This window comes from Ursus maritimus, unplaced genomic scaffold (genome assembly GCF_017311325.1).
Source record: "Ursus maritimus isolate PB19 unplaced genomic scaffold, ASM1731132v1 scaffold_12, whole genome shotgun sequence".
NCBI lineage: Eukaryota > Metazoa > Chordata > Mammalia > Carnivora > Ursidae > Ursus > Ursus maritimus.
In genome coordinates this window covers 64,226,008-64,250,152 of record NW_024423564.1, presented here as the reverse complement: position 1 = coordinate 64,250,152, position 24,145 = coordinate 64,226,008, and the positions used below count along the sequence as shown (strand labels likewise).

Genomic DNA, 24,145 nt, shown 5'->3' with positions numbered 1-24,145 from the left:
TGGGATGTGGAAGGGGAAGTGGAAAACCTTTCTGCCAAAGTAGTAAATCTATTTTTAGCATCATCTTTTTCGGAAAAAAAAAAGAAGCAGGGAAACTCCTTGAGTGCCGCTCCTGTCGCCTGATGTTGACCCTGAAGATATGGCACAAAATGGCACAGTCAGATGCCACGAGTGCCCACTTTGACTTTGAATTTCACCAGCAATAGCTTTCACGGGGTTTCAAAGCCGGGTATGTGGGGAGGCTGTAAATTCATATCCATCTCACTTATTTTTTGCTAGAAAAGCCTGGGGAGGACTTTTCGCTCTGCATAGATGTTATAACAAAGCTGTGGTCTTTTTCCCATTCTTAGAGGATTGCCTTTGTCTGGCTGCTTGTTTTGATGGGTGTAAAACAAATAAGATTAGACCGAGCAGCCCAACTGAAAGCGATAGCTGGGAGGAAAACCCAATGAAAGGTTGCCGGGGAAACGAACAGAGGAAAAGCCGAGTAGGGAGCAGGTGGCTATCATGAGAACACACTGCAAACAGTGTAAAAAAGGGGGGGAGGACAGGACCTCGATTATCTTTGCTGTTCTTTGTGGCCGGCCCAACTTTAATTATTCTTTATAAATAGGTGTTAATTACATTTCTAACTCTGGTTTACAGTGATTTTTAGAAATCTATTTTTAAGCATCTGTTCTGTCTCTCCTGGTTTTTTTTTTTTTTTTTTTTTTGGTTTAAAAAACAGAGAGAGGGAGAGAGAGAAAAGAAGAAGAGGGGGGGAAGGGAGGGTAGGGAATCTTGCTTTTTTTTTTTCCCCCTCTCTCTCTCTGTCTTTCCCCCTTTTCCCTGCTGTGAAATTGTACGTGCGAAAAATCGCAAGGAATCCTGTGAGGCCATTTGAAAAAAAATGTAAATTATATTGAATGAAGTTGACGGAAGCATAATAGTGAACTCCCGCAGCTGATAGATTCTGCAAATGATTTCTTAGAAATTTCCAGCAAATATCCATTGGAGAAATATAGGTAGAATAGATTTACCCTAAAGCAATGATTTTGTGCTAGGTGATATTGGTGTTTTTACTAAATCACATGCTGATACTACAATTCCAGGGAGTTCATTGTATCTCTCATTTTATATCCCAAGTAGAAATTACTTTTAAAAATAATAAATGAAAAACTGTATTCTGGCCTTTTGCTTCGTTTTCCTCTCTATACCTCCAACCCCAAGGTCCATCAGACTGTACCCTTGCAGCAAGTGCAAGGCATTTGGTCCTGGGTCTGGTCTTAGCATAAACTGAGTGAAGAGCTGATTTTTTTTTTTTTTTTTTTAGTGTCTCTGAACGTCTAGGACCCGTGTGTGCGCTGGGTGACAGGCATCTCTTCCTCTTTTTCTCTGAGTGTGCTTTACTAATAGTCTCTTTTTCTCATGATGGTGGGTACCAGAAGGACTGAAAGGTATAGTGCTTAGGCTAAGAGGAGGTAGCATAAAAACCATGATCTGTTATGGTTTCTTCCAATTTAGATATATGATCAGGTAGTTAATATGAAACCCCAAAATGAGAGATCAAAAGATACTGAAATATGTTAAAAGGTGAGGAAATACAATTGGCTTTACTGAAAGTACTCAGTTTTTACTTTCTCCATTGCAAATCTCTACACTCACCTCCCCCCTTCTTTTTCCCTTGCAAGGGGCTTCTTTTTGTCTTCTTATTGGGGTATTTTTAAAATTTGTTTTGACTCTTGAGGTTAAAATAAATAAACTTATTTTTTTGTCGTATGTCATACACTTGAACCTTTGCATAACCATATGTCTCTTTAAAATTAGGATAGTTTTTTTTTATTATCTCTAATATAGTTTTTTTTTTCCTGAGAAATTTCCAGCATTTTTTAGTTAGGGGATAATAATTTCCATAAAAAGTGTCACCTTAGCCTTGGGTTGTAAACAAGGCACGTGGTTCTACTGCTGACCTTTCTTGCTTCTTTGTCTTAAAAATATTAATGCCTACTACCTGCATGTGGAGGTGTGCCTTTACAGAAGCCCAAGGCTGAGTGTGCATTTTTTAAGAAATGAAAATCTGATCGGAAATATTTCTGCAAAAAACACCTGACTACATCGCAGTTTTAATGATCAGAATGTCCGTATATGTCACTGTAACATCATGGCTACATCGTTTAATATTTAAATTTTTAAAAAGATAAAATGAACGTGGATAGGGAAATGGCTGAGAAATTGAGAATCACCGACTTGTAAGATAATTTTAATATCTCGGAAAAAAAAAAAGCCTAACAAGCAACTTAACCACTTATTTTTGTAGTCCCATTCATTTCTAACTGCCATTCATTCAAGTCGTCCTCCTGGCCAGATATAGATGAGCTTGCTTCTGTTTGATAGTTTTCCAAAGACTTAAAACTTTTTTCTCTCCCGATAGCCCTTCCTTGGTCCTTTGAATATTCAAAGATTTTGTGATGAGAGGAAGGCCAGATTGTTGTGAGCTAATAACAATAGATTTTTTTTTTTTTGAGAAAAGCAAAAGAAAATGAGCTACGCATTTGCATTTTAGTTCTTAACTCAGTCTTGAAAAAGGGTTTGAGACATGGTAGACTTCAGGTATTTTAAACTTAGCATTTCTGTTGGGAATAATCTATTTGACATTTCGAATCTAGAAGTCGTTGCCTGAATAGTGCTTTGTGTGTGTGTTCAGTATCTCTCTAAAAGAATTTGTTGGTGAATCAAAGTGTTTTTCTCAAGTAAGAATTACCACTAGCAATGAATGGGTTTCCTCAGGGCAAGTCCTTTCTTTGGTTTGATTTCTCCCCTTGCACTTATTTCCTTATTGTGGGTGGGTTCTTTTCCTATATGTAGACCAAATACTATTCCTTCCATGAGGATATACACTGCTTCACTTAGCCCTTGGCATCTTAATGCCTTATTTTAATAATAAAAAAAAAAAACACAAAACAAATTGTGTGTACCGCAAATAAGGAATGGCGGGTCTTGATAGAGGTCATTGTATGTGGACAGAGGTACTTTGGCCTTGACAAATTTCTTCATCAGTTCCAATGATCTGTGGCCACCAGGCACTTAATTTATATGCCTGGACACTTAATATGTACATTTGTTGGTGAGCTGGCCAGCGGATGCTAGACACATGAGTGTGCGCTGGCAAATGCTGCAATGCAGTATTTTTTCCCAATGTCATTAGGAATTTGGGGGGTATGGAGGGGCACAAACATTATCAAGCTTTTATCTTACTATCTTCCAGTAGATGGACCATGTTGTACAGAACTGGCCAATTCTCCTTTTAAAAGTGAAGTCAACCTTTTATTGCCTGCTGTCTGTTCTTCCATCCATTTGATAGATACGTGGAAAGTATGTGTATGTGAGCGAGAGAGACTCTGTGTGTGTGTGTGTATCCGTGTAAGCATGTGTGTTTCTGGAATCCTGCACCTGTCTTAGGTTTTCCTTATTTGGTATTACCAAATGTGTATATATACTTGCAAGTGTATGTGCATCTAAAAAGGGAAAGAAAACCAAACTGGGCTGGCTTCCCATGAGAAGTGGCTTCTCCTCCTCACAAACTCCAAGAGTTTTCTTATTAGAAAAATACAAAACTTAATAAAAAAAGATAGATCCAGACCCTGCAGACCTGTATTAGTAACCAAACACCTTTCTTTAGTTGCCACTTGAGGAACTGTGAATGTGCAGGCCCATCGCAATATTTGTGAGCTGGAAACTGCTCTCTCAATCAAGGGGTTGGACTCAAATTAAAATGTATGTATATGTGGAAAGAGAGCTGTTTTTTTCTTTGGGAGCATTTGAACCTAATCTTTAACCATTGGTAAAAACGATTAGGAGGTAGGGTGGCTGTGTTAGCAGTTTGTGCAGTGTTTTGTGAGTTTGTGTGTGTATGTGTGTGCCTTAGAAACATCCTCGTATTTTTTTTAAATCTCAGCGTATTTTAAGGGTGGAGGGCTATTATAGGTCAGTGGCTTTTTAAGGTTAAAAAGAAAGGTGATCCGTGGGTCGGTGGGAGTTGTCACAAGCAGTAGTTGTCATAAATTACTCATCTAGAAGTGGAAAGAAAAAAAAGGCTGGAGGACAAGAGCGGAGAGGGGTACCAACATGTGGATCTGCACTTGCCGATATAAGAGATAATGAGTGATAAATTCGAACTGGTGCAGTGCGGGATGCCCGACAATTTCTCAGAACCTTGACTTTGCAGGTTCATTACTTCCCTGCTTGCTTGTTCACACCTTTAATTATACCCAGTTTGGGATGCTAGCTAGGGGCACCAAAGATGAGCCCTTTTGTTTGTTGTTTACTTCATTAAGTATTCAGACAGTGTGCTCACAATAGCTTTGGAGCATCAGTGTTAGGAATCAAGCACTTTGGAAATGGAATTGTTACAAAAGAATAAAAAATAAGAAAGCAATCAGCCAGCTAGCTTGCTTTGGATGTTCACTCTGCTTAATGGTAATTCCTTAAACATTCATTAAGAATAAATTATGCAGTGTCAGTGCTCTTAATATGCTGGTAGCTCCCCCTGCCCCCTCACTCTATCTCTTTTCTCTCTCTCCCTACGCTCCACCCTCAAGATTTTGCCTTTTACTTGACCATTTTAGGACTGACCATTTTTGCTATGGGGAAGATCGGCATTCAGTTCCTCATTGTATTTAATACCAGAGATATTTTCCCTTCAATATGGATCTTTCTCCATAAGGATCACAAAATACTGAGCACCAGAAAGGGATCTTTAAATAATTTTTGTTGAGGAAGCAGTGAAAATGTTGAAGAAATAAGGTCAATGTAATTGTTGTGCTTGCGTTTTGTTTTTTGTTGTTTTTGGAAAGCCTTATTTTTAACCACAAAAGTAAAGCGCAAAACTAGCATACGTGATTTTTTAAAAATGGAAAAAGATTACAAGTCATAGGTCTCTCTTAAAAATAACTTACCTGGGACTCTTGGTTTGAAAAATAACATTTAAACTCAAGTTTGATTTTTTAATTATTCATGTTAAAGCTATAAAAATGTAATTCATAAATACGTTTTCTATAAGAAGTTTAGTTTTATTTTAAGGATATAAGGAAGCAGAGAAACAATTCTAGCAAGATGGCGAATTCTGAAAAACACACCACAACGCCGAGGTTGCCTCCTCTCTGCACTTTGTGGCATCGAATCCACTCCTGCTCCTTCTATGAATCAGTTACCTTCTATCGTCTACTGTCTTGTAGCAACTAGCCTTTGAAGATACTTTGCCAGCTGTGTGCACAGTAGAGGCTAGCTACCATTTGTTGTTGGATGGAGATGTGTTTGTCAAGGACTTACCGTGTGCATTTCTCTGGAAGGTGGAATTCAAGGTCGCCATCTCTTTTTCTTCTGACACTGATCGAAAGACAGAATAAGAGTCAAAATCCCTGTGATTGGAGCTAAAGTTGGAGAGAGGGATTTTAAGGTTGGATGTCGCATAATGCAGTTTGTGTCAAGTTATGAGAAGAGATCTGTTGGAACATTCAAGTACACAAATGTTTTTCTTTTTGTATTTGTAAGAGCCTAGGCATGGCTCCAAAAGATAGAAATCAAAGATCTTCAGGACATTTTTGTCTATAAGTTTCCATGTATGCAGATGTTTGCTTTCAGGAAAAGGAAAGTTTAGACAGTTGGGAGGAACTTGTCTTTCTGTCAGCTACCCGCGGAGCTTGGCTAGAGCCTGTTAATTTTACAGAAATACGAATGCTGTTCTTCTAACAGAGATGACTGAGTACCTGTCCCCCATGTGACCCTCTTGGCATGCCCCCGTGCAAACTTTAAGATTGCACATAGAGCCGACGTCATAGAGTAAAGTTGTGATACACACTTAGATACTGCATGTACTGTGTGTGCGTGTGTGTGTGTGTGTGTGTGTGTGTGTGGCCGTGGTGGTATAGATAGACAGCCATGACCCCCAGTGTGCTCTGGGATGTGCCAGTAATGGCTTCTCAAGTAGCCTGTGTTTTCCTAAGCTGCCAGTCTAAACCTTTAGAGTTTTCCTTTCTAATTTGTACATGAAAAATAACAGGCTGAGTTGAATTTTTTTTCGAGTGCCCCCTTTGAAGATGCAGCAGTAGTAAATACAGCTTTAATGATAAACTTTAGCTCTAAGTGCTATTTAAAAGTCTGTCGTGGAAAGCCTGAGAACTTGCAATCTTTACTAATGAAACTTTTATTAGAAGAGTGCTCACTTAAAATGGAGTAAGCGGCTAAGTCCCTGTAATGTGTGATTTTGACCAGATTTGACTCATCATCCTCTTATGTTACTTTTTGTAATGCAGCCAACCACACATCTAAAATTCTGGATATTGTACTTGTCTTCAATATTAATTATCTCTGTTGATGCACTGGGTACAGACAGTACAATTCCCACAAGTCCAGATTCTTACTGTAACACCAAAACAAAAGTGATATTTATGAATAATATTGGGAAAGTTGTCCTCATAGTAACCATTCCCCAAAGGAAACTTTACATAAATGTGCATTTATTATTCAGGATATTAAAAGGGAATCCTTAGCTTTTACTTTTTAATTTGGGCTAAAATATGTAAATTGGTTTTATTTTGGAGTTGCTCTGTTTTAGGTGGCTTTGGGGGGGGATAACTTTCGAGCTTGATTATATTTTAATCACCTCTGTAGTAGAAAGGGTTCCAATCCTGAAATCAACCTGGTTATTGTGATTAGGACCCAGAGGGCCAGTGTGCAGATGGGGCTAAAAACACGTTACATCAATTCGTACATATGTAGAAAAATTAGATTTGTTTCTGCTAGATACCACTGTCCCCGCATCTTTACTGGCAGGGCCAGCTCAGAGGCTACGGAACCACAGGTCTGCCTCTGGATTCACAGGACCTTCGGGGTGTGCCTGTACAGGCAGCCATCTGGAAGGATTGCTCTTTGTCTTACGAAACCAGGAAGTGCCAAGGACGTTGAAGTCAGGTGGGTTGGGGCTAGAGTCCTGACTTTCCCTATTAGTACCTGGGTGATCTTGGATGAGGTCCTTCAGCTTTCGAGCTTCAATTTCTTCGTCTTACAGATGGAGATGGTAAGGCCTGACTCACCGGGTTTTGTGTGGATCAGATGAGAAACAATATGGGAAGGTACCAGTCATACGCCTGAGTATTAAAGGTGTCTAGAGGATGTTAGCTCTCTTTCAGTCTGCCTGTGGCAGATGTCCTGGGGACAAGTGACATTGAATGCTACCCGCATAGTCTCTGTCCTCTCCCCAGAACTCAAGGAGGGTAGAGGTGACACACGGTAATTTTTAAACACAGACCAGCCCTTAGTTCTTCCCTGGAATTATGTGGCTTTATTAAGTTTTCTGCATTCTCATAGGCTTTTGCAAGGTACGTTTATGGTCCCCTTTGGAATTAGAATTGGGATTTACTTGTTAAAAGAGAAAAAAGGTGAATATAAAAATTAATTTTAATCGGTGCTGTTTTTTCTTTTTTTAATTTCATGAAAGAGGCTGTTAGGAATTTCAGAAGTCAAGCAGAAAAAAAACCAGGTTAAGCTAATGAATACAGTCTCATCTTTGCTGTCTAAAATATATTATCATAACCTGTGAGTTATTTGACTCTGGCCCAGAAACCAGCTTACTTTGGAGCTATTTTTTTTCCTCTTCACCACATCAGCTTTTTCCTTCTATCCCTCTTATTTCCCCCAACAGACTGAATTTTGAAGTTCTATTTTTCAAGGAGTGGTGAAGAGGTTGAGGCAAAAAGTGGCTTAATGAGATTTTTCTAACTTGCCATCAGTTTTCTTTCTCCTGCTTGGTGAGGCAGGATGATGGATGGCTTTGGCAGTGCAAACAGCTCTAGAAGTGATCACATTGACTGAAGAGGTGTGGGAGATGTGAGCAGAATGCTGGCCCTCAATTTATGACCCTCCCATTTGCAGGAAAGAAAGAGACAGGGCGAGAGTCACCGTAAAGGCCTGATGTAGCTATTGATCACAAGCACTTGGGAAGGGGTAATGGGGAGTGTCAGGACCGGTGTTAGGCCGAGCCTAATTTTGTGCCTTTTTCCCAAGGCTCTGAAAGGGGGAATTAGACAGGCACGTTAAATAAAATTCGCAAGCTGTTCTAAATCAGGACCTGTTGCTGTCACCAGTAAGGACAAAAAAACAATAAAAGTAGCACCTGAAGGGGTTCGAGACTGAAACTGAAAACATAACCTCCTTGGAACAGTGTTTTAATGTTGTGGATTTGGAATTTCACTTTATATGATCATGGGAAGGATGTGAAAGGGAGTCATTTTCTTTCCTTCAATTTGATCCTTAAAGTCAAGGGAAGGATTGTAAATTGATCGGATCCCCCAAGCACCATTTTGTAGGCCCTACGCATTTGTTTAAAAAAAAAAAAAAAAAGACCCTTTACTGTGAAACAGACAATAGAATTTTTCTCTTTCTACGTCTATCTATTTCAAGGCTTCACCAAGGTTCTACTAAGGATTTTGTATGCAGCCTTGTATGTGATACACAGGCTCTCTGGAAGAATTCGGTTGACTTTTACCATGCATTTTGTATGGGCAGAAATACACCAGTGGAAGAAAGGAGCTTGAATGTGGAGAGGGGTCGAAGATGTTTGTGCATAGTTTAGCCTAGAAAAATCTCACACCTATTAATGAAAAACCAAAACGATGATCGGGTGAATGATTTGAGGTGACTGGGAAGGGGAGGGGCAGGTGGATATTCTTAGGACCTCCTTGCTAGATACATGTTCGTATTATTAAAAAATTGACCCCTATTTAAGCTAGTACTTGAGTCTCAATTCCTTCTTGCTTTATACCTCTGGCTTAAGGTTATCAGCAAGAAGAAAAGACTTCTAGCTTAGAAGAGCTTTAGTAAAAATTCTTAAGCAGGTGTCTAGTTGGTGAATTTTGGAGATATGGGCTTGCAGTTGCTATAATCAGAAGCGTACTCTTCCTGAACTATCATCGTGTCAATTTTCCAAGAACAGAGGAGCAAGTTTGTGTTTCTAGAACTTCAGCTATTCCCAACACAGTTCTGTTGTAATGGATCTGTGACTAGGGAGATCATTTCTCATATTCACTTAACATCGTATAATTTTTGCTCTATGCTGTCAGGTTGATCTCCTTAATGTAGTTAGGGCAGAAATTGTTAACCCCTTTTTATAGAAAATAAAGCTCAGCCGCTTGCCTTAGGATACATGTTTAACAATATCAGAAGTCTTAGCTCCAGAGTCTTTAGGAATACATCCAGCTTAGCCAAAGTTTACTTCCGTAGGGGGAAAAAAACAAAAACAAAACAAAGCAATTCTAGATCAAGTTTTTCAGTGTGGAATCAGCAAATACGATTGCATGTCTGTGCATATACACCACATTCTAGGTGCCTCCTGGAATGTCACAGTATTTAAAACAGATTCCGATGTATTGGGTAAGGACAGTGACAGGCAGAATGTGAAAAGTGTCTCAGCAGAGGAGATAACAATATACATAAGAGGAGACATTTGTCGTTGTTGGGGAAGGAGACAGCCGTCACGGAGGAAATGCCATTTGGGTGGAGCCAGGAAAGATGGATAGGCAGAGAAATTAGGAAAAGGGGCATGCTGTGTGGAAGGAAGACTATGAGTAAAGGCACGGAGATGGGCACTTGCTTAAGGAATGAGAAGTAGTCTGGTGTAAATGCAGCGTAAGTTGTGTAAAGATAAAGCTAGAGAGATAGGTAAAAGCTATCGTTTAGGAAGGTTAAGGGGTTTTGTTTTGACTTGGTTTTAACTTTATTTGAATCAGTAGCTATGGAATGTCTTAGATCAGAGGGTTATGGTTTCCTGATTGTTTTGCAGGGTCAAGACTTGCCTTTATTGGGTCATGATTTCTCAGAAGTTGGAGTCACCCTAAAGATACTACTGAATTGGACAGTGGTTATTTAGGGAGGCTTGGCATTAAAGCGCTCTTCTGATCCGAGTGTGATGTGGTGATGAAGATGATGATGACGATGCGCACCGGTGCAGTTAGGGTTACGGTGCCAAAAAGCACTAGAAGGAAAAATACCAGCTTTATTTCAGATTGTAAAGAAGTGTGCCATTAGAGGCATGCTGCATTCTGTCACCAGCAGGTACCAGTGCTCATGGCCTAGGAAAATGTGTGGCCAGAGAAAAGATGATGGTAGATTGGGAATCAGCTTATTTCCTCCAGAATAGGAAAGCACCCACTTCCATTTCCATGTACCAAGGCATACTTGTGTTCCCTTGTAGTCTGTGAGCCCTGGAGGGCAGAGATCTTGTCAAATGCTCTCTTATTTCAATGCTGGGCACACAGTAAGTACTCAATAAATGTTTATGGAATTGAGTTATAATTTTTTAAAGAGTCTGAACTACGGAGTTAGGAAACTTGTGAGTTCGGGGTCTGTCATTTAGTTTATTCATCCAAGTCACCTAACCTGGCTGAGTGTCAGGTTCTTAATATGTAAAACAGAATTAGTACAACTTCGTATCTTGATGGGAGGATACGTTAAACCATATCCTGGATACACCCCAACAGACAGAATAACAATATTAGTAAATTACTAGGTCCTAGTTTTACCTACAATTATTTTACTGCGTCTTGACCAGAATTTAAAAAAAAATTAAAACAATAAGTGAAGTAGACATTTTGACTTTGTTGTATTTCTGCTTTCTTTGTGAAAATCTCAGAGCTGAAACACTCCACATTCCCCAGCAGTGTGGGGGGCCAACTCAAGTTTAAAATTCTGACAAAATCACCCTGCTTCTAGCTTATCCAAATCCTCTGCCCCTCACTCCTATTTATTAAGGATCACGCTACCCAGAAGGTACACTAGCAAATTGTGCAATTGAATAAAACCCACACTTTTTGTTTAGGTTCTTGCAACTGTATCATATGTAATTGTATCACTTTTTCTACATTTTGGTCAAATAAAATTTTTTTCTATTTATTTTTTTTAAAGATTTTATTTATTTATTCGACAGAGATAGAGACAGCCAGTGAGAGAGGGAACACAAGCAGGGGGAGTGGGAGAGGAAGAAGCAGGCTCATAGCGGAGGAGCCTGATGTGGGGCTCGATCCCATAACGCCGGGATCACGCCCTGAGCCGAAGGCAGACGCCTAACCGCTGTGCCACCCAGGCGCCCCTTGGTCGAATAAAATTTTACATAAATTAACAAAAAAGTGAAACAGAAAAGATCAGTGGCTAGTGCTTAGTAAGGGTAAGTATTATTTCATGAAACTTTTGGTTCAGTTACCTATGTTTTGAGTTGTGACATCAAGCTGTTGTGTGTTCAATGTATTTCTTACTTTTTTTGCTTTATTGGATCCTGGTCAGTAAACTTTGAGAAACACTGTTCTAGTTGATAGTGAGCTCTGCATTATCCAAAAGAAAAAGAACAGCCACTTTTTTTTTTCTTCAGAGCTATGCAGTACAAGGTCTCTAGTATCATCCAAATTATTGAAGAAAGGATGACATCTGATTATTTTAGATTTAATGTGGAAAATGTATCTTAAATCTTTGAAAGTTAATGATATCTGTATGGCATGTGTTGGGACTCTCTATTAATCAAAGTATTCATTAACTAGCAAATCTTATACCTTGGTCATGCTACCTAGCTGAACCTTCAAAGTAATAATAATAATGGTGATAGTAATAAGTAGTGGAGGTGATCTGGAGGTGGGACTAGAAATAATGAGATTAGCTTTCATTTCTTGAGCTCTTACTATGAGTCAGGCACTGTGCCTTACATAGCATTCCTTTTAATCCCTAAAGCAACCTTTTAAGGTAAATGTTAATTTTCCTGTTTTATGGATGAACTGAGATTTTGAAAGGTAAATGAAGGTTACAGAGCCAGCAATTGGGCCAGATTTGATTTAAACCCAGGCATGTCTAATTCTAGAACAAACTGTCAAAGATTTATTCAGTTCCGTGAAAATGTATTAAGATGCCTACTCTGTGTTAGCACTGTATTTCTTTACAGAGACTGGTGGGTCACTTTGGTCTCTTCCCTTGAGGTGTTACTGTGCATGAAAGTGGGTGAGATGTGATTTAATCACCGGAGGACAGGCACAAAGACTTTCATACTAAGTATTTAATTTTGGAAGTAGTGAGAAAAGTACCTGCCACATAGTTTAGCTATTCAATAAAGATTTATTGAACTGAATTGAAATTAGATTAATTCTCACCTAGTGATTTGAAAGGGAGTGGGAGAGTATTGGGGAACCTTTGTGCTGAAGAATATCCCTACCTGGAAAGTGGCTGATCCATCTGCCCTAAAACCATTCAGTGCCCTTTGAAACTCCTGAAACTGGCAGCAGCAAAAAGCCAACCAGAGCTCAAGAGCTCAGATTATGAACTTCAAGTTTCATTCAGGCAGAGAGAACATTTTCCATCTTAGAATGAAAAGAGAATCCTGTGGCAAAAACATTTAGAGAATGATAAATAGAGGGCAGCCTTCCTTAGAATGAAAAATAGTAATTATTATTGTTGTTATTGCTATTTTTTCTATACTAACCTCATAACCTCAAGCAAGTCACATTACCTCCGTAAGCCTCCATTTCCACATTTGTAAAATGATTTATACTTCTTGGGGTTGTTCTGAAGATTAAACAGATCCATTTGATAAAGTCTTGCTAAGTACTTACTATTTAGTGGTCTCTGAGGATTTAATATAAAAGAGACGTAGCCCCTTGCCCTCAGGGAGCTGAGTGTTGTGAGACTGCAGTGAGGGTGGGATTCAGCCCCACCACCTGCAAAGCCCACTACTGAAAGAATGCACCCCTTGCAGTCTGCTTTGGGGTGTATATATTATTGTCATGCATGTCTCATTTACATCATTGGAAGTTCAAGTTTATTGAGGATAAGGGTGCCATGATAGCCATCTTTTTATCTTCTACTACCCTGTGGCCCCTGCTTACCCATTGGTGCAGGGTTACCTTATAGAGTTGTCACTCAATGAATCCAGCCCAGTTCAGCAAATATTTACCAAGTTATTCAGGGTGCTGTGCTGGGAAAGGGAGAGTAACATTTGCTGAACAGAGTTGAGTTTAAAATGACTTTAGAGTACAAAAGGGGAACAGTATCATGAGGTTGGTGATAAACTACACTAGTGCTAAAAATGCCTGTGACCTATTCAGGAAGAAAGTAAGGCCCCAAAGAAAATTTGGTGATGAACTAAAAAAATAATGTATTCTTTCTTTTTCTCAGTGCTGTTTTGTTTGTATTTCATGGGGGAACCAGTGTATTTGCTACAGGCACACAGTTGAGATGTGATCTCTGAGATTTGTGGCTCAGGATCAAGCCCAGCGGCCTTCACAACACCCAGGAGACCCTATGTGGCCCGGCCCCTGCCCTCCTTTCCAGCCCCCCATCCTACAGCTCGCCACTTTCCATTCATTCTCCGCTGTGAAACTTCGCCATGTTCCATCCTTACCTATGCTCAAACAGATCCCTTGGTCTCAAACATCCTTCTGCTCTACTTCACCTGGCTTCAAGAGACAAATAGGAGGTGACTCCACCTAGGAAAGTGCCCCTGACTCACACTGGGTGAGGGCCTCGTCTATGAGCACTGCCAGTGTCCTTCCTTCACTGGTCTTCCCCACCACAGTGTCACTTGTTGATTTGTCTGTCTCACCACCATGTCAGTAGTCAGGACTGGGCTCCTCTCCGTGCCTGGCCCCTAGCAGGTGTTCAGTAATGAATTGTTAACTGAATGATAGAGTTGGGTGTTGGTTAGATTGTTCATTAAGGGGTTGCCATCAGGTGCCCTGTTACCTCTAGCCTGCAAGAGGGATGTTTGACCCGAATCCCTCTGTCATGAAGACTGGTTTTGACACCACTGTTGCTCACCAACCACAGTTCTGTAACTTTGGGTTGACGATCTTGAGTATGTCTATTTATGTGAAACTTCTCCTGACTGTCATGACTCACCAGCACTTCCTCAGTAATTCTTCGTTCTTTCAGACTCCTTTATGTCACTTGGTCTCTACCATATGATGTAACAATGATACATCACAATAATAGGGACCCTTTATAGTGTATGTGTCAGGCTTTACCAGAAAGAACAGACTTAAGTTATCTCATTGAACCTCACAACTCTAGGAAGCAGGTATTTGTGTTCCTGTTTTGAAGAAAGAGCACCACGTGGCTTACATAACTTGCACAAGGTCACATGGCTAGGGAGTGTCAGACTTGGAATTCCAAGCCTAGTCTGATTCCAGAGCCCATGTTCTGTCTCCTATTTTGTATTATTCACTTCTTAAAAGGAAGGGACTAATGAGAGACATTTAGCCTAGTAATTATTGATAGAGACTTTCAGTCAAGATTGCAGGGTTCAAATCCTGTCTTTACCAATTTGTGACCGGAGGCAGGTCACTTATCCTCCCTGTGCCTCTGTTCCTTCATCTGTACCCTAGGGTTATTGTGAGGATTTGATGGACCAATGTGTATTAAGAACTTAAAACAGTGCTTGGCATATAAAGTGCTAACGATCATCATCATTATTATTATTATCATATAATATTAATTTGTGTCCCATTCTTCAAATAGTTGTTGAGTGCCTGGTATAGGCCAGATAGTACTGGATACTGGAGATACAGTGGTAACTCAGACAAGTCCCTTCCCTGCTGGAGCTTTCACTTTAGAGGGGGAAGACAGACAATAGAGTAAGAAATAAGTAGAATTAGTAGATATATTATGTGACATTTTATAATTTCATATGATGGGATGCTATTTAAAAACCACAATGAGACAATGGGTGGGAGAGTGGCACTAAGGAGAATTTGTTTGTGAACACGTAGCGAGGCCACAGTAGTTCACCAGTGTCCTGCTTCCACTTGATAAGCCGCAGCAGTCATTGCCCTGTCGTGAAAGGCTGGGCTTCATATGTCCAGCTGCTGACTCTTGGGGTGAAAGTCTTGCCCTACCTGCACTGAGTGTAGGGTGGTCATCCCTGGAATAGCAGGAAATTAAGAGATTTGTTGGGGAAAACCCAACAAAGAGAACTCACAAATAGGCCAGGGGTCTCCAATCTCCACTCTATTTCCCTGGTTTGAGGCTGTAAAATGGGATAAATGTTCCAAGAAGGTCAGAAGGAAGGTTAGGCCAGTCATTCAAAAAGTGCAGTAGTCATTGGCATTATCATAAGATTCTTCATTTCCATAAAAGTATTCTAATGTTTAAGAGCATGGGCTTTGGAGTCAGAGAAATTGAGGATTTTTTTTTCCCCTTTCCACTTACCTGTGGTAGGGTCTTGGTAGTCACTAACTTGCTCTAACTTCAGTTTCATTGTCTGTAAAATGGAGTTAATTATACCTACTTCAAAGGTTTGTTTAAAGAATTGTTAGCATATGTAAAGAGACTGGTTCAGGGCCTGGCACATAGTAGGCATTTAATTTTAAAAATTAAAAGGAGCATTTTAAAAAATAGTTCAGTCCCCCTAGGGTGTATATTTTAGATATTGGTCATTTTTTGCAGGGCTCATAGGAAGAGAAGATTTAGAATAAAATATGCAAGCTACTTCCCATTTCATAACCTTCAAAAAGGAGAAGAGATAACCTCAAAACTAGGCTATGTCATCCCAGAAAGGATCATGGATGCCAGGGAAAGATTAAAAAGCTTGGTAGAAGAGCTCTGGTGTGTGAGATCCTGAGTTCAGTTCCTGAGTCTGCTACTTTCTAGTTTTAAGTTTAAGTGCTTACTTTTGAATTTGTATCTTCATAGGTCAAAAGTATTCAGGCCAAGACTCCTATATTAACTAGAATTGTAAATAAGCCTACTTGACGCCCCAGTGTGAGCAACTAGAAAGCATTAGTTTTAAAATACAAATATGTGTATTTTATGTATTTTTATCCCCTTTCCATTGTGTATACTATTGCATAAAATTATATTGAAATCTTAAGATTAAAAGAGAGATATAGTTTATTCTTATGCCAAAGCTCTTTTGTTTTCATTTGCAACGTGTGGATTTAAATTACAAAAAAAAAAAAAAAAAAAAAAAAAAAAACAAAAACGCAAAACTCTCCATCAAACACTCTGGAGAGTAGAAGAATAACTGAACGTTTGGCAGTGCACCTCTTGTGCACAGCACTGGATGAAGCCCTAAATATTTGCTTCCTCTTTTGTTTAGTGGCATGTTAGGATTGTGATTCTCCCAAAATTTATTTGCCCCGCCCCTGGCCACTAGTTCACATTGGTTTTGATCTTGATGCCTGCACTCATCTAAAATAAACAGTGCAGGTAGAGTGAAGAAAAGGCTTAAGAAAAGGATTTAAAAATAGAGAACCATACATTTCTCTTATGGTTTTCTCAGCACACTGCAGAGCCTGGTGGGTTGGGAAAAAGCAAGGCCCCTATTCTCTCCCTCTAAATTCTCCTAGCACCCTGCATCCGCCTCTGATCACTGATTCAGTGAGCAGCCTTTAGTCAGATTCTTCCTGCATACTCATGCCTGGAGCAAGAGGTCAACAAAAATTCAGGCCCTGTTCTCAAGGAGCTCCCAGTCAGTGGGAAGACAGGCAGGTAAACTGTGACTGAATGTGGAGTGGTGTGTGCCACGACAAAGCACAGAGAGAAGGTGCCGAGGCCATGTGGGTCAGGGAGGCAGGCTTCAACTGAACTTTGCAAAATGGCCAGGTTGTTTAGACAGTGGTGGGGGAAGCCTTTTAGTGCAGGGAGGAGAGGAAGCACACATATAAAGACATGGAAGAGCCGTACATACCACAGGGGCATTCAGAGCATGCACTTGCCTTGTTGCAGTTTGGAACTTTGTTCATAGATGTGTCTACTAATCACTGCTGCCCGCCCCCTCCCCTTCCAAGACTAAATTCCTAGGGGGCAGGGATCAAATGCCATGGAACTCAGTTATCTAACCATAATAATACATTTAATCTTTGCCACATTCCTATGAACACTATCAACTCTGAGAAAATTTAGACACAGACTTGTTAAGTAACATGCACCACATCACACCCGGAACAGGGATTTGAACCCAGGCATTCAGGCTCTGGTGCCTGTGTTCCTAATCATTACACTCTGCAATAGATATTGGAGATGTGCTTAAATTGATTTGAATTGAATGGAAATAGAAGTAATTGCATGATAGTTTATTCACTCATTTGTTTAAAAAAAAAAAACATGCAAGGCATTCCTAGCTCTGATAGTTGTTACAGCAAAGTATTGAGTCCCCATTGGCTTTGACTTTGGCTTGTGTGACTTGTAGGAACTCTCAAAGGTAGAAATGTTCTGTGGGACTCTTAACCTCTAGACTTTAGCCAGATTCAGACCCAAAGGGAAAATGAAATAGGCGTTTAGGCCTGAAGCAGAGGCAATCTGAGTTGGAAGGAATGTGGGGGTAAAGAAACAGAGGCTATGAAAACAGCCTTAAAAATACAGTCCTTGGGGAGAGTCTGAGAGAAGTTGAAGACAAGAGTGATAAGGGCGATATAGCTTTAAAAGATAAAAGTGCTCCTATTTTTAAATTGATTTTGAAGAGGTGAGAGAGATGCGAGAGGTTTACGATGAGAGCAGAGTGGTGAGGGATAGAGCAAGGAGAGCAGATTTAGCTATGGAGAGCAGGTGAGCACTAGAATGTCATCCGTTTATGCATTTATTCTACCAACAAAGCCTAGAGCTCGGCACCGGTCCCTGGGATTATGGATGAATCAAACACGGCCCCTGTCCTCAAGATACTCACAGTCCAGTGACAGAGACAGGGAGATGGAGAGTCTCGGGGTTGTGTGGTAAATGTCTGTGAGGGAAGCATGTGCAAAGGATAGACATGGGAGCTGGGAAAGATGGGGAGCTGGGGAAGGGCTTGTTAGGCGTGATGGTGGGAGAGGAGAGCTTTCCAGGCCAACGGGAGTGCTTGTGCAGAGTGTGGCATGGGAGAGACCACAGTGTGTGCTAGTTTGTCAGTGCTGGCTGCAGAAGGATGTTGCCAGGAGTGTGCTTTCCAGGGTTTGTGGAGGTTTTGGTGGGTAAAGGAGGAAGATGAGAGTCAGTGACAGGAAGCCTTGGTTCCGATCCCAGCTCCGCACCTTGTGAACCAGGGCTAGTCACTCTACTTTGTGTTTGCTCCTTGACCTTTGGTCTGCTCACCTGTAAAATGCAAATGATAGGGGAAGGGGACAAATCCCACTCATCCCTCAGGTCTTCATGCAGATGGAATGGGATGTTGGGTGTGAATGTGCTCACAAAATCCCCTAAGTCTAGCGTGTGATTTAAAGGATTCTTTCCAGTGGCTTTGTAAGGGTTCATCTCACTTCTGTGGGGAGACAACACTTTCTGTTTTCTCTGCACTTCCCACTACACCTTTCCATCGTGCCCTGGAAAACCCTCTTGAAGTGCGTTTGGTCAATGTAGCTGCTCCTTGGGGTCTACAGGAAGGAAGGAGCCGTCCAAGTGGAAGGTGGACCAAGGATAAGGACCTGCTCCACCCTGAGCAGGTCCCTGTGGAAAGCCAGAAATGCCCTCTGCTCTCCGGACCCAGAGCACACTGGGGCAATTTCCCAAAACTTCCCATGAAAACAAGAGGGTTTCCCTCTTGGGAAATCAGAAACCTGAATGACTGCACTTATTTTATTTGAAGTATCTAACTTTAAGCCATTCACAGTAGAGGGTTTTTTAAAAAGGCAAAGTGTACCAGAAATTATGTTTGTAAGTGTTAAAAATGATGCTTTCATTATTCACTTTTTAAAGTTCACTTAATCCCTTCCCCTTTGCTCTGTATTTTTCCTGGCTCATATTATTGTGAGAACTTATTAGTTAATGTTTGTGAAACATTTTGAAGATGAAGGAAATAGCTATTGACATAGGTGGTGAGTAGTAACATTTTTAAGTGTCCTTTTCCATTTCAGAAATTAAATTCCAAGGATAAATGTTACTAGCTCTTAGTTGACTTTGCCACCTCATTTTAATGGGAATATATTTTCAGAATGTTACATTTTAAATAAGGGGAATGAACATGCATTGAGTCCTTCCTGTGTGCCCAGCTCTGAGCCAGTGCCTTACATGTGTTATTTTTCATCGTTACAGCAACCCTGGAAGGCAGAGAGAGTAGTGTGTATTTTTCAGATGAGTAAATTAAACTGCACCTCAGAGAGTCCGAAGGGTCTAAACCAAGGTCAAGGCTGGAGCCTGGTTTTCAAACCCAAACTCTAAACTTCCTGCTCTTGCCATCGCACCATGTAAAATTTTGAATTCAGATCTTTCCTATAACAGCCATTTACTTGGCAGTTTTAGTGACTAATAGCAGATACATAGCCCAGAATGGTTTTAATCAGATTCTACCGTTTCCTTGCTCCAAGACTATTGGGTTGCATTTTATGGTGATGGGAGCTCTCTCCTCCAACTTGGAGGTTGCAGAAAGGGTACAGAGTTTGGTTTCACATTGGAGTTTAGGTTGTGGTTCTGGCTGAGTGCGAATGGATACTGCCTGCCCCAGGCCTCACTTCTTCATTCTGTGTAGAGTGACTTCAGTTCTTTAAGCCTTGGTTTCCCCATCTGCGAGTGGGGAGAATGACAGTTACCTACTTAGCAAAGTTGTGGGAAAATGAAGTGAAGTAATGAACCTGATGACATCTATCACCATTTATTATGTGCTAACTGGGGTAGTATTGGAAGGAGTTAATGGTAATTGCTTGCCTAAACCTTTTCCAAGGTAATCCAAAGCGCTTTTTGATCAGTGTTATCACAGGATCTCCATTTATTGGGCCTTTGCCATGTTCCTGGCAGGGACTTTGCAGAGCACTTTGTATATACTGCTCCATTACCACATTTATGGCATCATAGAGTAATTACTTATTTACTGATTTATTTACTTCCTTGCAGGCAGGAACCCCTTTTTTCTCCTGTATCTCAAGCATTTATCATAATGGCTTCTGGCCCATTGAAGGAACTCATTAATGTTAAGGAAGTTAGCTTGACTTTTGTCCCTTTGTACTGCCTTTCCTCTTCTTTTAAGAATGAACTTCAGTTGTGGGGAGGAGCTGTTCAAATGGAGGACAGCCTTGTCATTATTATATTGTGACTTACTTTAAAATATGCCTGTAAGTAAAAAAAAAAAAAATCTATTTGTCCTAATTTGACAACAGCTGATTGTGAATATTTGTTAGCCTTTCACTTTTTTAAAGATTAATTTCTGGGATTAAAAGACTATATCAAGAGTTGGAGGGGTTTGCCAAGCAAATTTACTTTATGTCTGTGATTTTAAAGGACATGGTTACCTGAAGCAAAGAAGTAAGCTCTTTTCAGTCCCTGAGTGTATATATGTATCTCTCCGAATTATTCTTAGGTAGTTATTAAATTAGTCCTAAAAGGGTCTTATTGGAGAATTATATATCATGCAGTTTGAATTTTAGTATAAAGGTAATAATTTTGAAACCTTATCATGTGTTTTAAAAAATTTCTGAATTTTCTAAAATGCCAATTTTACTCATGCCCAATTAGTATGAATTAGTGAGATTTCAAAAGCATATCTTGAAAGGTGAAAGATTATTTGTGAAGACAAAACTATTATTTATTCTTTGTTCTAATCCAAAATTCTCTGTCGTTACAAGGCAAGTTATAAAAATACATAAATACATCTATTTTACTTTTTTAAAAAATAGAACAATGAGGAAATTAAGGTGAAGGAAAATTAAGAGAAGAAAAAAATAAGATAAATTCAGAGGTAAAGTTTGTGTTTAAAAAAGAATTAAAAGTTTGCAGTGAGATTCTGTGCTCTTTCTTTAAACACAGAGGGCTACAGATTTGCCACTCGTTTTCCTAGCAATATTACAAAAAGGAGACCCAATGACTTCTAAGATGCGGAGTCCATAAAACTAAAGCAAACCCATCATACACAGGACAAAGAATGTTGGTTCATTGTCATAACAAAGTATTTGTCTTAAAGTAGACACATATTCTGATATGTGGTATTTGTGATTTTTTTTTTCCTCTTCACATTGCTTCTTGTTCATGAGATTTTTAATAAATATGTATTAGGAAGATCTCCGTAGGCAGGAAAGAGAGAGGGAGAAGCTTAAGAAGCATGGCGTGGAATGCTGCTTGACAGTGTCATACATTCATAAGATGTCCTTGAAGATGGAGCACAGAACAGAGATCAGGGAAATTTTGGCAGCTGCAGTTGGGAAAATAAATGGCTGTTGTGTGATTGGGCAGATCCTAAAAGCAGGCTCCTGCTCAAACCATGTAATTAAGAAAAGTGGGAGCTTTTGTCCAAGTGCAGAATGTTCATAATATCAGAGTTTGTCAGCAGGAGCTTTTAGAACGGATCAGTACTTTTCACTCCCTGATCCAGGGAACGGTTTTCTTATAAATCATCTTCTCTCCTTGCTGTCCTCCTGAAGGTTGCTGCCAGGCGATAAGGCAGACTTAGATTGTAACCTTGCTAATACACAGTGATTTAGGTGAAGGAGAGACCGAATCACAGTCCGTTTCAAGAAATGCGATTTTTATTCATTTGGGCTCCTGTGTGTCCTCTAATGTAGGAACAGAGCGTGGCCAAGGAGAGATCCTGCAGGACGGCTCTGGGGAGGAGATGGAATCATTTTTAATACTGTGACTCCAAACTGGTTTGAAGGATTTGACATTTTCTTTCATTTTTAAAAATAACTTCCTTTCAGATTATAAAACTGCTGTATTTTCATTGTAAAACAAAAAACTTGGAAAATAAAGATAGAGACAAGTATAATTGCACACTTCATTGTTAGCATTTTTATTTTTCCCTCCTACACTGTGCATGTTTATATAATCAAGATAATCAATTTTTTATTTCACTTTTTTCTACATTTATCATACACATTTTCTCATGCTATAAAACCCATTATACACATCATTTTAAATACAGCTGCAAAATCCTGGATCATAAAACTATACAATAACTTACTTAGTCATTCCCCCTTGTTGGGCCCTTAGGTTGTTTCTGTTTTTTCACTCTTTTAGATACAGTTTTTATTGTGCATACTTTTGGTCTTTAGAATTTTGGATTCTTTTCTGAGCTTCAGAATGGATCCTTGGGTCCAAGAATCTGAACATAAGGCTCAGAAAGATTGTGTCAAATTATATTTCCACCAGTGATGATGAGAGAGACTATTTCACTGCACCTTGAAGCTTACCAGTTGCAAACCTTGAATTTCTATGTTCTCTATAAACAAGGTGTCTGCAAATAATTCAAAGATACACTTCTCCCAGCCCAGGTCTGCATTCTCACCAAAACTGATACGATAGAGTCCAGTTTTACTCACACCCATCTGCCTTCCCAGAGGGTGTTCAGGATGAACGGTAGTCCCAAATACCTCACTGAGGTAGTTGAGGGGTAATGTTCTCGTATTAGATCAAAAAGTCCTTTTTTCTAATGTATCCTTCTTATTAAAAAAAAGAAGAAGAAGAAGAAGAAGAAAGACGAGAAGAAAGAAATTCAGAGAAGGGAGAAACTAAAAATAAGTTTTCAAGTGTGATAAAGTAATTTTCAAATTTAAAACTGCCCTATCATAATGATGTTCAGGATTTTTTTCACTAATGAACATGTAGATATCACATGAGGTTGTGTGAATTGTCCCTGGATCTAATTTATCCTGGCCACTTATACATAACATTGAAGTACTGAGAACCGTTTTATTTCACTCAGTATCTTTAGCTTCAAAATGCCCCCAAATAATCTCTCTCCTTTGAATTGCACAATTGGAAGAGCCATTGGCATTATACAATCCTTAACAAAGAGAAGATTGCTCTGTGCAGATTTTTCTAGATACTAACTCCCTCGACTCCCCTTTACTATCCTCCCCATCTCCCCCAGCTTTGTTAAGAAAACAAATATAAACTTTCACAATAAAAAATATTTTACTTGTATTTCTGAAGAATTTAATCTGAGTGTGCATAAGACAAATTCAGAGACCGACCCAGTGCTGGAGATCACGATACAGATTCAGAATAACATTGCTTGGTACATACAGCTGGATCAGGTGAGTTTGCTCACACTCTGAGCCAGGAGCCAGGCATTTTATAAATATACAATATTTATGTTTACATGAATTGTGCCATTGGCTATTGGTTATACGTCAGAAGATACGCTCAACTTAATCCGTCTGGGGACAGTTTTACAAAGAATTCATTAATGTTCTTCGTATGGAAGAGCAGGTAACACATGTACCTTCACAACTAGCTCCTGCCTCAGCAGGTGCCTGTAGCTTATCATGAGGCATTTTGGTTATTTTGTCCACATTAAACATTCAGAGTTTGGGAGCTTAGAGGGTTGGATAGGAAAGGAATTGTTTTCCAATTGATTTTTTTTATTTTTGCAGGAAGCCTAAGAGCTTGCCCACGAAATTGCATTTATATTGAAATGCAAACATTTGTGCTTTTCAGATATGTCTTTAACAGAGAAAGCTTATCAAAAGTTTGAGATCATCTTTATTGGCCATTTTGGAAAAGAGGACTAAATTGTGAGTTCGGCGGAGGGGGGGTGGAAGAAAGGTCTCCTCCTCTTTATAATGAACTGGATGGTCATGCCATCCCTCAGCTCTGGAAAGTTTGCTGGAAGAGTCTGTTAAAACCAAAATACCCCGGTGTCTGACTAGGACTACCCCAGGATGGGCATACCGGAAATCATTTTAGGCCCAAACGGAAGCCGTAAAGAAACACTGTAAGATATAAAGGAGGCCAGTATTTATTTAGGAGAGGAAATGTGTGTGATGTATCTGGGTAGGAAGATTAAAAACTCGGATTTCTGTGAATTTGAGAATAATGCCTAAGAGAAATTAAATTTTGATTATGCTTTTCATATCCATGCTGGCCCTGCTATTTTAAGTATTAATGCCTCTTGTTCTCTCCAGTGGCTGCTGATTTTTTAAAAACCCTGACTGCCCCCACTGAGAATACTTTTAGCATGCCTGGTATTCCTCTCCAGTGAAGAAGATGCTGTTTCAAAGAGGTAATGCCTCAAGCTTACCTCCTTATTACAAAGTTGTTTGTCTAGGATATAAGCATTTAGACCGGAAGTAGGACATGTCCGTTCAGTATCAGGACATGTCTGCATGTATTTCATGTATGTGCTCTTTGGAAGGAGGGGGAGTCATTAGAGAAACTCTGGAGGCAACTACTTAAAGAAAGGGGTATGTGCAATTGATTTTAGTTAATTATTTGTTTACCTGCCCTGCTCTCCCATCCTCCT

General features: G+C 39.7%; 1 protein-coding gene across 1 annotated transcript in view; it reads left to right on the top strand.

Annotated features, from left to right (window-relative positions):
• ELAVL4 (ELAV like RNA binding protein 4) overlaps positions 1-24,145 on the top strand; it is an 88,867-nt gene that overhangs the window by 5,737 nt on the left and 58,985 nt on the right. The gene's annotated exons all lie outside the window — the stretch shown is intronic.